Below are 15,286 nucleotides of genomic sequence, written 5' to 3'. Positions count from 1 at the left end.
TCATTACAAAAATTTAATCTGTAGTTATTTATAGCTATCCATTTCTTACTTTAAGAGACTTCATTTGGAAAGGCCACAAAATATTCGCTGGCTTTTAGACTATCAACTAAGACATCATAGAAAATTCTCTCTCTCATTCTCTCTCTCTCTCTTTCTCTCTCTCTCATACACACCCACATTTTTTGTACAGCTAATATGAATTTCACACAAACAATACATGAACTCAGAGCTTCATTCTTGCTAGGCAGGTGCTTTACTATTTTACCCACACCTCCAGGACTTTTGCTCCTGCATTTTGCCCAGATTAGCCTAGACTACACTCATCACCACACTACTCACATTGTGGGGGTGAGAGATGAGCCCTGCCACACTCAAGTTTTTCAGTTAAGAAAGTGTCTTTCCCTCCCCAGTGAAATCTATCAAAATCTGAAGAAAGAAAGCACGGACAGCATCAGGAAATGGAAAGACCTCCTGTGAAAATGACCCCATTACCAATTTAAAGCAAACCCTATCTAAATTCCAATGAGGTTCTTCATTGTGATAGAGAGAACAACCCAAAACTTCATATGAAACTATAAAAGACTGCAAATAGCCAAAGCAATTTCAGGCAAAAATTTAAAACAAAGCATCGCTGATGAGATTGTGATCATAGGCCTCAAATCTACTACAGAGCTATAATAATAAAAACAGCCTGGTAGTGGTACAAAAACAAGCCCAAAGATCAGTGGAGCAAACTAGAAGGTCCAGAAAAAAATGCCATATACTTATCTGTTACTTGACAAGGGAGCCAAAAATATACAATAATTGGTGTTGGGAAAATGTAGAAAACTGGCAGGGAGTTGGGGAAACAGGGACACTATGGCACTGTTGATTGTTGGTAGGACTGACTGTAAACTAGTACAACCAGTCTGGATGGCAGGCTAGAGGTTCTTCAAAAAAACAAAACAAACCTCTATGATCCAGCCATAGCACTCCTGGGCATCTGCCCAGAACATGACATGTCAGGAAGTGGTAAAGACACTTCTACACCCATGTTCATTGCTGTACTGTTCACAGTAGCCATGGTATGGAATCAGCTCTGATGTCCCACACTGGATGAGTGACTCAAAAAAAAAATGTGTTACGTATGCACAATGGAATTTTACTCATCCATTAGAAAGAACAGTGTGAGGTCATTTGCAGAGACATGGTGGACCTGGGATGAAATCAGGTAAGTGAGGTCAGTTAAGCTCAGAGACACAAATGGCACACATTTTCTCTCATAGGTAGAAGCTAGATTTAAATATTAATGGACCCAATAACCTATATAGGAATCTAAGCATTCACATATACGTAGTCAGACTAAAGGAGAAAACCCTTAGGGGAGGAACCCAAAGGTGTAACTCCCTGGAACGTTTAAAATCCTATTTATCAAAATGAATTCCAAGAAATAAACACATGGGTTTGTACGGTTGTTATTGGTGGTGGTCATGCTTATTTTTGCTTTTCTTTTTGTTCTTTTTAGCAAGTGAGTGGGGTGGGGGTGCATAATGGGAGGAAGGAAGGGTAAACAATGGACAATGAGCTATGCCACCCATGGGCAGGGATGGGAAAGGGAAGGGGGGACAGGAAGCAAAGGGAGGGATGACATTGCCCAAAAAAGAAACAGATGCACTCATTGAATTGTGAAATGGTAACCTTCATTCAACACCTTACTTTTTAAAAAGCAAAGTCATATCAAGAAGAAAAACAAAGAAGAAGTCTTTGAACTTGCTAACTTAGGGTGGCCTAAGCTGTGATCTTCCTGGTTTGGGCCTCCCAGGTCCTTAGCGTCACAGGAATGAGTCCCTGGCTCCCTGCCTAATCTTCCATTATCTCAGGGGGAAAAAAAAAGGAAAGCTATTTTCCTGATTCATTCTGTTACAGGTGCTTTAATTACTTCAAATCTAGTTTGGGTAAAAAACTGACATTCACGTAATTAAATGATAGGTTCTTTCTCATTATTTTCCTTTTTTCTTCCCATGCTTTGTGACGAATTTCTTTTCCTCACAGAGGCTGCACCTGTTTGCAGAGGTACTAAATGGATGTTTTACATGCCTCCTTTATAATGAGATTGTCTAAAATTTAAAAAACATTTCTCTCAACAGTTCCACATTGATGATACGAAGACTGTGAAAGAGCTCTTAACAAAATTAAGAATTATTGCTGGTTTTAAAAAAACTATCTAATCCACAAGTAGTGGAGAATTTCTATGAAGTCCACTTGAGTCACACTTTTAGGCTCTTTGGCGTGTTAATATGGAGTCTGAGTCTCCCTTTCCTACCTTCCTCTACCAAGATTTTCTCCTCTTTAGATTAACCTGGATTCCTCTCTCAAAGGATACCTTCAATTCTCTTTCCAATTAACAACTCCACATTAGGTAAAAAAATACTTCTAACATGCTTTGGTTTCTTCATTTTCCCTTCTTTCCTGCTGGAAGTAGTTACTGAGTGTCTCTGATACACCAGGCAGTGGGTTAGAATCTGTATAACTCATACCCAAGATCTTCGCAGGAGATATATGCTATAGTCAGGTGTGTATAGAAAAAAGGGTAACAAATAATATGTTGTAGGGAAATGACTTACAAATTACAGAAAAGATCATGGTGTCATTGCTACTGGCGAGGTGAAAGCTGACCAGTAGGTGAATTAATGCAATTTGAGAAAGGAGGGTGTGGATGAATTCACACGTTCCTAAGACCAATAAGGAGACCAACAGGATAAAAGCAGATGTGAGAAATCAGAGCTAAGAGTGATCTAAACTCACAATGACTAAAAATGAGCTACTTCACTAATCACTAACGTAATGCTCTAGATTATTAAAATTTTGGCAGATGGTTCAAAATAATCTAGAATATGGAGTCCACATTTCAAAGTCTTCCTCTTACCCCTCAGGGCAATCTAGCATTAAAAGTTTTGATTTTGCTCTTTCTAGACTGTAATAAGGAATCATTCTCATTTTCTTCTTTCCAAACCCCAATCCCTTTCTTTACAATCAGGTTCAGTTTGTAGTAAGAGCCAGAGTCAATGGCTGTTCTCTTTATTTCTTACCCAAGGGTGCTTTTCATCTTTATCATATTGAAGTGTGTGTGGTGTTTCTTCCATATTTATGATATTAGATTATGAATATAAGAATTTTCACGTGTCATCCGTGGCTTTATTGCGTTGCTAAACTTAATGTCTGGTTGAGCGGATTTGCTTCAGGTTGCTTAGACACAGCAATCCACAGGTCTCTTTCACCAAGTACAAAATCCTCAGCCAGACTTATCCATTAAGGCAGACATGACGAGACACATGGTTCTGTAGTCAAATACGCTTGAGTCTCAGTGGTGACCGAGTTACCTAGCCATGTTGAGCCTTGTGTGGAGAAGACACATAACTATATGCCAGTGACATCATGAGGAAGAAGCAAGAATCCACATCCATTTCTTCACACAGTGGCTGACTCCTGGTAAGACTTTAATGGGAGTACACATGGCATTTCTGCCCCAATCTCCAAATTGCTATTTGGGTTCCACTGAGATTCTCCTTCTGGGGAAGGCTCCTCTCCTCTACATGTCTACTCCAGGGTACTGACTGCTTCTCTCATGGTCTGCAAATACTTGTTGACAGTTGTTGGGACATCTGATTGATTTATTGAATGTCATCTGTGACAATATGTCCTCATAAGACTCAGAATCACCATGCAGACAAGAATCTGGGAAGTGTTTCCCTTTTCTATTCTGTATGCTTTCACATAGGAAAGAAATATAACAGGAAAGAATTTGCAACGTCCCTATTCCTTGTCCTGTCCTGATTTTGAGAAAGGATTTTTGGTTGGATGAGCAGGAATGGATGCATGTCCAATCATGACTGAATGATCACAGCAAGAGTAGTTCACTCCTCACTGAGTTTAGGCCCTGCGGAAGGGCATTTTAATAAGGGCTGTAGACCTTTGCTCAAGCAATTAACTAGCAGTAGATTGTGGAGATACGTGGTTGTGAAAAATTTTGGTCATTAAGGATCTTTTTCTCATTTTCTTCCAAAGATAATAATAGTCATTCCAAACTGCATGTGTCTGCCAATCACCTAGGACGGTTGTTAAAATAGAATTCCTGATCTCACCATAGAGAGCCTGACTTGGTTGAGAATTTGTGGTTGCAACAGGCTCCAAGTGAGGCGGTGCTTTCGTGTCAGGCTGCATTTTGAGAGGCGTGGTTCTAATCCAGAAAAGAGAATCAACTCAAGAAGAGTAGATGGTTTTTCTGTGTATTTTTAAACATCGGGGGGGGGGGGGGGAATGGGGCACAAAAAGGCAATATAGTAAAAATTTAAATAAGGCGAGAAGGGGGTTACAATGTGGTTTTAATGCCATTTCACTCTCTCCAAATAACAAAAAGGAATAAGATATAATAAATAATATAAATAATAAAAAGCAATAAGATATGAGTCTTAAAAATATAGTGTCAAAATATATACTTTATGAATGTACAGAAACAAAATTTTGAAAGAAAATACATTAAAAAATTACAGTAGTTATTTTTACAGCAGTAAAGAAAGATCTTACAGCAGTCCAATTATGGGAATTTAAACTATTCATGCTTTCTGTATTTCTCACTTTATAATGTGTGTGTGTGATTTTGACCATTGACTATGCTTTCAAAATGTGAATCTGGATTCATGACTGAGATCACATGACAAAATCAGCTGTAATACAGTTAAATTTCATTTCTTTTATGGTTGCAAGAAGGAATTTAGCGATTTTTAGTTCAAATCCACTTTCTGTCATTTACTACTGGAAATTATTCTCAAAATTTAGTTTTCACAATTATAAAATGAAGGCAATAAGGCCTCCTTCACTAAAGTAGAGTGCCAATTAAAGGCAATCACGTACCTTGTAATATTTTTTGTGTGTTTTTTAAATTAAGTATTGCATAGGTTTTAGTGCTGAACCTGTGCTAACAAAGGCAGGGAGCTTCAATGTTCTACCCAGCAACCTGTGCCCAATGGTGCTCTACCTAGCCATGTTACAAATACCAGGGCTAGAGTAGCAACCACTAAAGAAAGAGAGGGAACTGAGTCATCACCGATAATACTGCTTGTGGACTGCTGATGAGGAAATAAATAGACTCACAAAGCCCATCAATTTATTGGCCAAGTGATTTTTTTCCTCTGTTGCAAGTCCCAGAATAAAAAGGTCTCATGGGATTTTATATCTTCATAATTACATGGCAGGTATTTGGAAACACTAGGATTGAACACATCGGACTGGGTGTCATAGCACAGAATGACCCCAAGTGGCAGGTTCTGAGTACCTTAACTGTTCCTGTTATCTGTGTGACACCTTATCACATACAATGGGAAATGACCATGTTCTAATGTATTCTTTTCCTATGGCTGCTGTGGGAAGCGATCACTTGATGACTTGATGTGATGAACATTTATTTTCTTATGCAACTGAGAATAGCGGGACAGTTAATCATGAGACAACTCTAGTCAGTTTTGAAAAAGGATCCACTGAGCTAAATTGAAGAAAGGTGTAAGTAGGGCTGTATGTCTTCTGAAAGAGGCTATTTTCCTGTTGTTCCCCCCACCCCCCCCCCCCCACCCCCCGCCCAGGTTCTAGAGCCTGCATCTTATTAATTCCACCTTCCAGTTCATGCCACTGTGGGCTGGTGGATTTAGTCTCAGAGTGCCTCTTGTTCTTTGCTCACACTGGGTCTAGTTGCTCTGTCACAGGACCCCTGTGGTTATGTTAGTCCTGCACAAATAACTCAGGATAATCTTTTTGAGTGAAAGCTCTTAATACAAGATTACTTCTGCCATGTAAAGGAACATGTTCACATGAATCAGAAGATGAATATCTTTATAAGTGTATATGTGTGATCTTGTGTATCACCACTACATAAAAATAAGATTATTATGTAAAAGCAAACTTTTATTATTAAGCACCTGATATTGTGCTGGTGTAGCTGATTAATAAAAGAAATATTAAGGACACAAACTAAGAAAAGACAGTAGAGCAAACTCCAACTTGATACTGCATTTCAAAGCTGCACATGGCCCTGAATGTGATGGCCATGAGTGGAATATTGAACATGTCCTCCCCCCGCCATACTAGCCACAGCCAGGAGAATGAGAGAAAATGGCTACTCAGGCCTCAGACACAGCATGAAGCCTCTGCAGGACTTTGAGTTTACTGGCAGAGATGAGTCAATGTTTTAAGAGCAAAGCACTCCATATACTAGATAGTAAAAGCACCTGTTAATGCTTAGCCCTTCCCAGGGAGCACTGGAGCACCACTGGTGCTGATGAGCTGAGCTAGGACCTTGCCACCTCATAACACATCTCCTGTGCAATTGGTCACGTGCTGGGCGTCTTTTCCATGACTCCCTTGAAAAGCACGTAGATCACCAGAAGTAAACATGGACTGGTCAGGCTAGCAAATGAATCACGTGTCCCAAAGTAAACACATCCCTACAAGTTCTCTGTGGAACATCTTCCATTGCGATGATTTGACAGGAAGCCATGGAAGTTATGAAATACATTTATAGTTCATTTTCTAACTAGTGTAGCAACATAGACACTCCTATCCACTTTGGATAGTTACCGTGTATGTGAGAGCCTCGATTTCCCTGCTTGCCTGTCGTGGAGTTGGCCACATTCTACCTGCCCGCTTGCATGCCATGCTAAAGGAATCTAGTTGCAAGTAGCTAGGAAGTAACACTGGATGTTTGGAGATTCTCCTTCTGAATGAGTAAAGATGGCTTTACTTTAAAACAGAGGTGTACCTGCAAAAATAGTGTATGTGGGGAATTTTAGGGTAGGAGATGTTCACCATGCAACCATCTCTAGGCTCTTTCTTACTATGACCCACTTCCACTCACAAAGTCAAGTGTCTGAGTTGAATCTAGCTTTTGAGAAGTAAGTTTCTGTCTTGGAAAGAGGTCTTTCTCATTTGAAAGTATGCAACTGACTTTCTGATCTCAATCAGACTAATGAATTTGGTAAGAGCATCCTGCTTTCCTAGAATCTAATTATTCCCGTGAAGGTAACTATTGAGGTTTGTGCACAGCCAAGATGGAAATTCAGACAGGCAGTAGTGACCTTGAGCCCTTCCTCTGTGAAAACTCCCTAATTCTAGGACTATGCAATTATTTTTAATTAGCACAATATAAGCTTCACAATAGCTAAATCCTCATTAACACTCGAATATTAACCTCATATGTTCTCTGCCTCTTTAGATTTTGTTTTTAAACCTTGAATGAATGCCCTAGGTAAACTACATTATTTCCCCTAGGAACTATTGTCTCATTATTGACACACAGCAAATGATGATGTTGAACGAGTACGGTTTCATTTATTACTTTTGCTTATTTTTAGATTAATTAATTAATTTTTATTGTAAAGGTGTACAGAGGAGTTACAATTACATGAATCAGGTAATGACTACATTTCTCTTTTTTAGTTTTTGAAGAGTCTCACCTCCTTCCTCATTTGAGTATGGATTTAGAATCAGACATTTAATATTAAATGCATGTTAATATTATTTTATGATCTTTCCATGAGTATAATTTCTCTGTTATATATTACTCTCTATTGCTCCCTGTTGGTTTCATTTGCCTGTCCAAGTCTTAAAGGGAGGGGACTAGTTCAGGGAGAAAAAATAGAGAAGACAAAATTTTCATTCCATGTAAAAAGAATGACAGCTTGTGTTTCCTTGCTCATCAAACCTTTCAAACATTGTTTTGGAAATCAAAGCAAAATCTCCTTCCATTTCCACTCTTTCCTTTCCCCATTCTACTTCATTTTTGACTCTCTCCACTATTTGTACTGCTCCAGGCATTCATCTAAAGAAAACAATGACTTCTACTTTTGTAAAGATAATAACAAAACCAGAATTATTTTTTGGTCTCTGGGTCACTGTGGCTGCCACATTTCTTGGTCATATCAATGCTAATTTTTGATCATTTTTTGACCAACCCAGAGAATATTGTTCTCTACTTAAGGACTTACCCATGACAAACAGTTGAATTTCATTCATGGCTAGTTTTAGGTTAGAGAAGATTACAAGAGGAGAGGAGAGCTTAGAGAACCTAAGAGTCAAGCAACAGAACCCATTTTAAGAGATGATCCTGACTGAGCTCAGCCACTCTAGCATTTGTCCAGACTCCATGCTCATCGTTTGCTCAGTTGATGATGATGTCTCTGCTCCATCTATCTATCGTCCCAGTTCTAACGTCCCCCATTTGCATTTTCACTGGGTCCCGTGAATGAGACTAGAAATATTGACTCAAAATGTGTTAGCACCTGTATTTCTTTCTTTACCATGTTGGCACCTGTGTTTTTTCTTTACCTCTTCATTGTACTTAATAAGTCCTTTCTATTTCCTGCTAATAAATTAATATACGAATACATACAAATATGATACTACTAGTATAAATTAAACTCAGAATAAAAAATTAATTAGTCAGAGGGCCTGATTAATTACAGATAGAAAATAGATAAGCCAGGCATATTGACAGGTAAGATACTTTAAGATTTGTTAAATGTTATACCATATATAAAATATTTAGATGAGGGTTAGGTGTATTGATATAGGACAGTCAGGAAAAGCTTTGTGAAAACACTATAATCTGCTTTCTTAAGAAAAAAAATACAACACAGTAATCTGAATCTTAAAGGATTAACAGGAGTTTTCAGAATCGTAAGATTTTTATTAGCAATTTTTAAGCTCACTTCTCAAAGCTAGCTTAAGGTTTAGATATAGGTGATCCTGTGTGAATATTTGTTAAAAGCGGAGCAGCAGCAGGACATTGGTATGTTCTTTAGCTTTCTCATAAACAGCTTTACTGGTAGTAGGTTTCCCCACTTTTTTTGTGATGTGAGGACTAGGTAAATGTAGGCTTGTTTTATAAGACAGGTGTCAAAGGCATCAAACACTTCCTCAATTTAACTTCTCATCAGCCAGATGAGAACTCAACATGCTCAGCCACCTCCAGGCTTTCCATACGTGATGGAGGGGAGGTACTAGCTCCAAATAAGGTATCTTTATTCACTTTGCATAGTCATATAGCCATGTGACTAGGTACTATACATGCATGGGGCACTGGCTGGAATGCTAAGCTTCCAAACAAATTGTCTCTGATTGCCCTGTTTATAAATAAAGAAATTAAAGCTCAGCAATTGAGTTGGTCATCAGGTAGCAGACGTCCAACACAGACTACAGCAACTGTCCTACCCATCTATTTATCTTTGAATAATCCAAATATCTTCCTGAAGAAACTCTCTCTCTCTCTCTCTCTCTCTCTCTCTCGGTGTTGTACTGGGGCTTGAACTCAGGGCCTTGAGACTATTTTTGTTCAAGGCTACTACTCAATCATTTGAGAGATATTCGATTTCCAGCAATATCTACATCTCTCTCTCTCTCTCTCTCTCTCTCTCTCTCTCTCTCTCCTCTCTCTATCTATCTTCTTGTTGTTGTTAATTGGAAATAAGTTTCAGGGATTTGTCTGCCAAGGCTGACTTCCAACCACAATCCTCAGATTTCAGCCTCTTAAGTAGTTAAGATCACAGAGGTGAGCCACTGATGCTTGGCTAACCAATTCTTTCAAACGAACTAAAAAAAAAAAAAGGCAAAAGTACATCTGGCTCAGACGAGGGCATATGTGAATAGCTGAGGAAATACTCTTAAATATTAAATGAGAGTGGCCAGGCATTGTGGCTCATGCCTGTCATCCTAGATACTCAGGAGGCTGTAGATCTGAGGATCACAGTTCAAAGCCAACCTGGGCAGGAAAGTCTATGAGACTGTTACCTCCAAATAATTATCAGAAAACCAGAAGTGGCACTGTGGCTCAAGTGGTAGACCGTTCGCCTTGAGCTGAAGAGCTGAGAGACAGAGCCCAGGTCCAGAGTTCAAGCCCCACAACCAAAATCAACAACAAAAAATAATCATAAAGAGAAGGTAGATGAGGCTAGGATAGTGAGGGGCGGCAGCCAAGGCCCAGGGAGTTCTCATTAGACCCTGCTGCTGCGGTTCTTAGGTTCCTTTGAACTTCATTCATCTGGGTAAGGCATTCTCTAGCTCTTTCCTCACCCTTACATCATCAGAGCACATGTGGATCTGAGATGCTTGATATTCCTAGAAAGCTGCGTAGAAGATGCTGAACTGTGTGGTCTCTGCTATCGGCATGCTCATTATCGAGGCCGAGATTGCCTTATCCTGTTTGATTTTTCTATTACCCACCAGTTCCTGGAAGACTTCGCCCAACTCCCTCTCCTTCCTATGTGAAATACCGTATTTCAAGTTCCTAGCACTGCTCTATCTCTTTTCCTTTGGCCAAGCTCATTTTAATCATTGAGCATTAGATGAGGAAGAGAGGAAAGTATTCTTTTAAAAAGTTCCATGCGTTCCAGGATCAAATAGAAATATATTGAGTGTAACCATGGTTTTTTAATAATTCATGCTCTGCGTACCTTACCTTACCAGGGCACAACTGGAAATTATCCATATTGATTTCTTGCCCAATATACATTGAGCCCTTATTTATCTGGCATCATCTGAGTGTGAGCTGTTCATAGATCCAGAGAATTTCAGAGCTGGGAAAGCCTGGGAGATGATCTAATCTATCTCCTTCCTTGTAAATAATTATAATTATAGCAACAACAACATCTGTTGGAGCTCTCCTATTCTATGCCGAGTGTTTTACAAGCAATATGCCATCTGTTTTTCCTAGTAATCCTATTTGGTAGATACTTCTTCTTTCACTTTACAAGGAAGGAAAGCACAGCTTAGAGAGATTACCCTAACAGAAGGCTACTGAGCTTTAAAGCCACACACCAGCGTTATCTCTGAGCCCAGAGCCCCTGCTCTCAGTCACTGTATTATCCCGTAGCTCACTCAATCCAAAGTTGCTCACTTGTGTAGTGCGAATCACCAGATCAGATCTGGGCTCTCTATCATCATATTTCTGCTACATCATATGGACTGTAATATAAATGGATCTTGAACACAAATGAACTGTTTTCCTTTCAGTAAGCACTAAAACTCATTTTACTTAAGCATTTTTTTAGTGAAAATCACTCTCAAAGTTATTGCACTTTTCTGCTTCCTTAATCAAACTGCATTAAATATAATTGCCATTTCTTGCTGACTCAGTTTTTGTAATTACCTACATCAGTCATTGGATTATGCTTCACCAACACCATACCCTTACTAAATGATCCTGGAAAACTGTTCTGTTGACTTGCCACTTCCTCTCTGCTGGGTGGTAAATCCTTGCTATGTTGTTACTTGGAATGTTGTGCTGCTATTGTGAAAAGTCTAACTGGACTTCTTGTGTCTGAATACATAGGAATGCAAATTATTCTTCATATCCATGAGAGGCTGTAAAGAGTAAAGGCAGGTTTGTCAAAAGGTAGTGTTTAACAAAGGAAAAATAAGCCCAACAACAAATGAACTAACCAAGGCATATCTGAGCTGTAGCCTGGGGCTGGTTCCTCTGTAAGAACAGGCCTTGGCACTGGCTCAATCCAGGCTGTAAGACAGACTGTACCCTTGGAGTTAAGTGGCTGGACTTTGAAGAACCAAGTAGATATGATCAGAAGAGGACAGGGATGTGTTCAAAGAAGAGAAAGGACACTGTTACAAGGTCTTACAGTGTGAGGCTCTTGGGAGAAGGCTGCTCAGAAAGGCATTTAGAATGACTAGAGTGCAGATTTCAAAGTAATCACCTAGAAGAAGATGAGAATAGAGACAGTAAGTGACTGGGTCTTTGAAAAATAATATTTTACCTTGATGGTCTTTGGCAGTGATGAGCAACATTAGAAGGAGTTTAAAAAAACGAGATGAGATGACCACTTAGCACTTACCACTCTAGTGTGTGTAGTTAGTTGTATAATTGTACTCATTTGATCAATGTTGGGAGAGCCTAGGCAGGTGTGATACCTCGTACTGGGACATTACAACTGTGTTTCCCATAGTGTGTTCGAGGCTGAACAAAAAGACCAGCGTGGTTTTTATCCAGGAGAGGAGCCTGTGAGCTCATGTCTGCAGCTGTGTATTACGGAAGACTAGACCACAGGAGAGGTCCTGTTGTTGGATGGAACAGAGCAAACAAGGGATTGGCTGGGTCTGAACAAAGGAGCAACATTCAGAAAGTCAAGGAGGAGAAGAGCGAAGAATGTGGATTGTTGCATGTTGAAGCTGGGAACCATCAAGGAAATGGGGCTTTGATGGGACTTTAGGAAGAGTGACACGGGATTAGGGAAGAGTTAGGGCCAGGAAAAGGAGAACATGGAAGCTAGAGGCCAGTGTCAAAGCCGGGAAGGAGCTCATGCTACTCAGCATGAGCCGATGCAACTCTAGAAAAAGTTCAGGCTTTAGGACCTGTAGTGTAATGGCCGAAAAGAAAGGAATTAGGAGAGGATGTGAGGTCACAGAACCTTGGGCTGGTGGAATAGAGTGAAGAAATGGGCCAGGAGGTGGTGCCTTGTTTGACTTCATAAAACTAATCGCAGCTGCTGAGTGGGGGTGGCTCAGTCCTGTAATCTTAACTACTCTGAAAGCTGAGATCTCAGGATCACTGTTCAAAGACAGCCTGGGCAGGAAGGTCCATGAGACAGTTATCTTTAACTAACTACCAAAAAGATGGAAGTGGAGCTGTGACTCAAGTGATAGAGTGCTAGCCTTGAGCTAAAAAGCTCCCTGGCTCTGAGTTCAAGCTCCAAGATGGGCACACCACACACACACACACACACACACACACACACACACAACCTTATTATGGCCTGGAATTATATTTTCTTGTTTATTTCTGACTAGACAGCACACTCCATGGTAGCAGGCTGTTGAAACCCTGAGCATGGAAGATGTTCAATATGTGTTTGATATATTAGTGAATAGTTCAATTTGTATAGATGAGAAATAATCCAGAGAGAGAGAGAGAGAGATTTAAATAAGAAGCTGAGTTTTGAAATGCAAAGAAAAGAAACCCAAAGTCTTTCTCTCATCTGGTATACTGGGTAAGATGCAGTCATAGAAAAAGTTTCCTTAGGAAGTCAGCTTCCCGCCTGGCTGAGTGATGTGAAAGTTCAGCCTTTGAGACTTGTTCCTTCCTCTTCCTGGGGGAGGGTATGGATTTCGCTCGTCTTTATCCTGTTTGGTTTTAACCTGTTTTATGTGAAACTGGTGCCCTAGGGCTACCTGTTGATATATGAAATAGGAAGATAATAATGTTCAGGAAATCCCTTTCTCTTGGCAAGTCAGCGTTAAGTCTATCACTGTCTCTTGCTGTGGTCTAGAAAGCCCATTTCTGAGCACAGAGGGTAAATTCGAACCTGTTCTTCCTCTCTGCATTCTCATTGCTCCACCCACCATCAGCCCCTGCTCCTCCCAACTGCTCACCCCCAGCTGAGTGCTTTGATCTAATTGGAGAAGAAGTACAACACAGAGGAATGAAGGCATCAAGCACATGAAGGCACTTCATAAAACTTTACTTCCAACACATACTCATACACGATTAGAATTTTAGGGGAAGCCATTTACCCACTAAAGAAATTGAAAACCAGCCGGGCGCTGGGTGGCTCACGCCTGTAATCCTAGCTACTCAGGAGGCTGAGATCTGAGGATCGCGGTTCAAAGCCAGCCTGGGCAGGAAAGACCGTGAGACTCCTATCTCCAATAAACCACCAGAAAACTGGAAGTGGCGCTGTAGCTCAAGTGGTAGAGCGCTCGCCTTGAGCTGAAGAGCTGAGGGACAGTGCCCAGGCCCAGAGTTCAAGCCCCACGACTGACAAAAAAAAGAAAGAAATTGAAAACCAAATGGCTGAAGAGCAGCCATCCAAGATTCGAGAAAGTTTTTATTCCTTCTTCCCTTTAGTGGACTATCAATAGAGGAAGAAATGTAAGTCTTCACGATTATCTTGACTAGCTCCTCATTTTACAGAGGGAGAAATGAAAGCTGCAAGATTGTTAAGTAAATTGAGATTCCAATGATAAATATCCCCCTACCCCACAGGACTTTTGAATTCTACTTTTGTAACCTAGTTGTTTCTGACATAGCTGCTGGTCACCTCCTGTAATCAATTCATTAGCAAACTGTACTTAGCCTTTAGAGTCTGGATGTGTGCTAAGGACCAAACTTGTAGGAGGATAGAGACTCAAAGGGGGCCAGGGAGCCAGAGAAGGGCAGGACCCTGGACCCCCAGCCATTGTGACCACTAGAAACTCCATCCCTCAACTGCCGGCACCATCTTGAATTGGCGCGAGTGAGGAGGTATACTTGGCCACAGTTTTGATGTCTCACATCTTCAGCAACCAACTGTAAAGTCAGAAAGAAGAGCCGTGTAGAGCCACTCAACACACTTCAAGCAAGGGCAGCATGACTGAGGACTGCTCTTTGTCACTGATGTTTTTTCCCTTTGAGATGCTTTTCAGAGGGCATTGCCAATTTTTATCATCCACCCCAGCTCTTACCGCATCTGGAGGCAATTTGACTTCACCTCAAAAGTTCTATTTTTGAAATGAAGTTTAATTTGTACGAAATCTCTAAGTTTTGCATCACTGAAAAAGACTCCAGTTTTGTTTCTTTTTTGAAAGGGAAGACTCAAGTTTTAGTAATTTTCTTGAGACCTGCCAAAAGTGCCAGTCACTTCCTGAAGTCACTTTGGCATTCAGAATACCAGGAGGGGTGCCTTAGCTTCGCTTTTTGAAAGGGCGCTACTGGCCCTTTTGGCTGCACTCTGCAAAGGTTAGGGGAATTGGAGAGCCATCTTCTTAACAAGTAAAATTCGAAATGGTAGCACAGCAACTGATCTAAGTCCAAGTTGCCATTAATATTCAGTCTTGCAGGCTGATACCAGCATCACTGATGCTGCGGGACGGTGCTGTCCTTGGAAGATATTTGTGTGCAACACTGGCTTTTACACAGGAGGTGCCAGTGGTATCCCTCCTACCCCATCACCAAATCACCATTACCGAATGTGGTTACCATAGCATCTCCAGACATTGCAAAATATCCTTTGGGGTTTGAAATCACCCCAGTGGTCCAAGAGCACAGGCATACACAATGACTGAAAATTGGGCTGAGCCTTCAAATAGGAAGGGAATTATCTAATTTTATAAGCCACAGAATAAAAGGCAATGGTGATCTCTCTCAGCCATGTAATAGGGAATTGGCCTAATAACCATGTTAGTAAGTTCTCTGAACCTCTGGTTCTTTATCTATAAATGGTGAGAGAAATTAAATGCTGTACTTCCAATTATACTGGCTTCAGTGTAACTAACA

The 15,286-nt window shown here is 40.4% G+C and overlaps 1 protein-coding gene across 1 annotated transcript in view; it reads right to left on the bottom strand.

Annotated features, from left to right (window-relative positions):
- The window catches only part of Cntnap2 (contactin associated protein 2), a 1,675,080-nt gene that overhangs the window by 620,002 nt on the left and 1,039,792 nt on the right, over positions 1-15,286 (bottom strand). The gene's annotated exons all lie outside the window — the stretch shown is intronic.

This window comes from Dipodomys spectabilis, unplaced genomic scaffold, assembly GCF_019054845.1.
Source record: "Dipodomys spectabilis isolate Male_0828 unplaced genomic scaffold, ASM1905484v1 ptg000034l, whole genome shotgun sequence".
In the NCBI taxonomy this organism is placed as follows: Eukaryota; Metazoa; Chordata; class Mammalia; order Rodentia; family Heteromyidae; genus Dipodomys; species Dipodomys spectabilis.
Note: the sequence above shows the minus strand (reverse complement) of the source record. Positions and strands in the feature narration are given on the sequence as shown.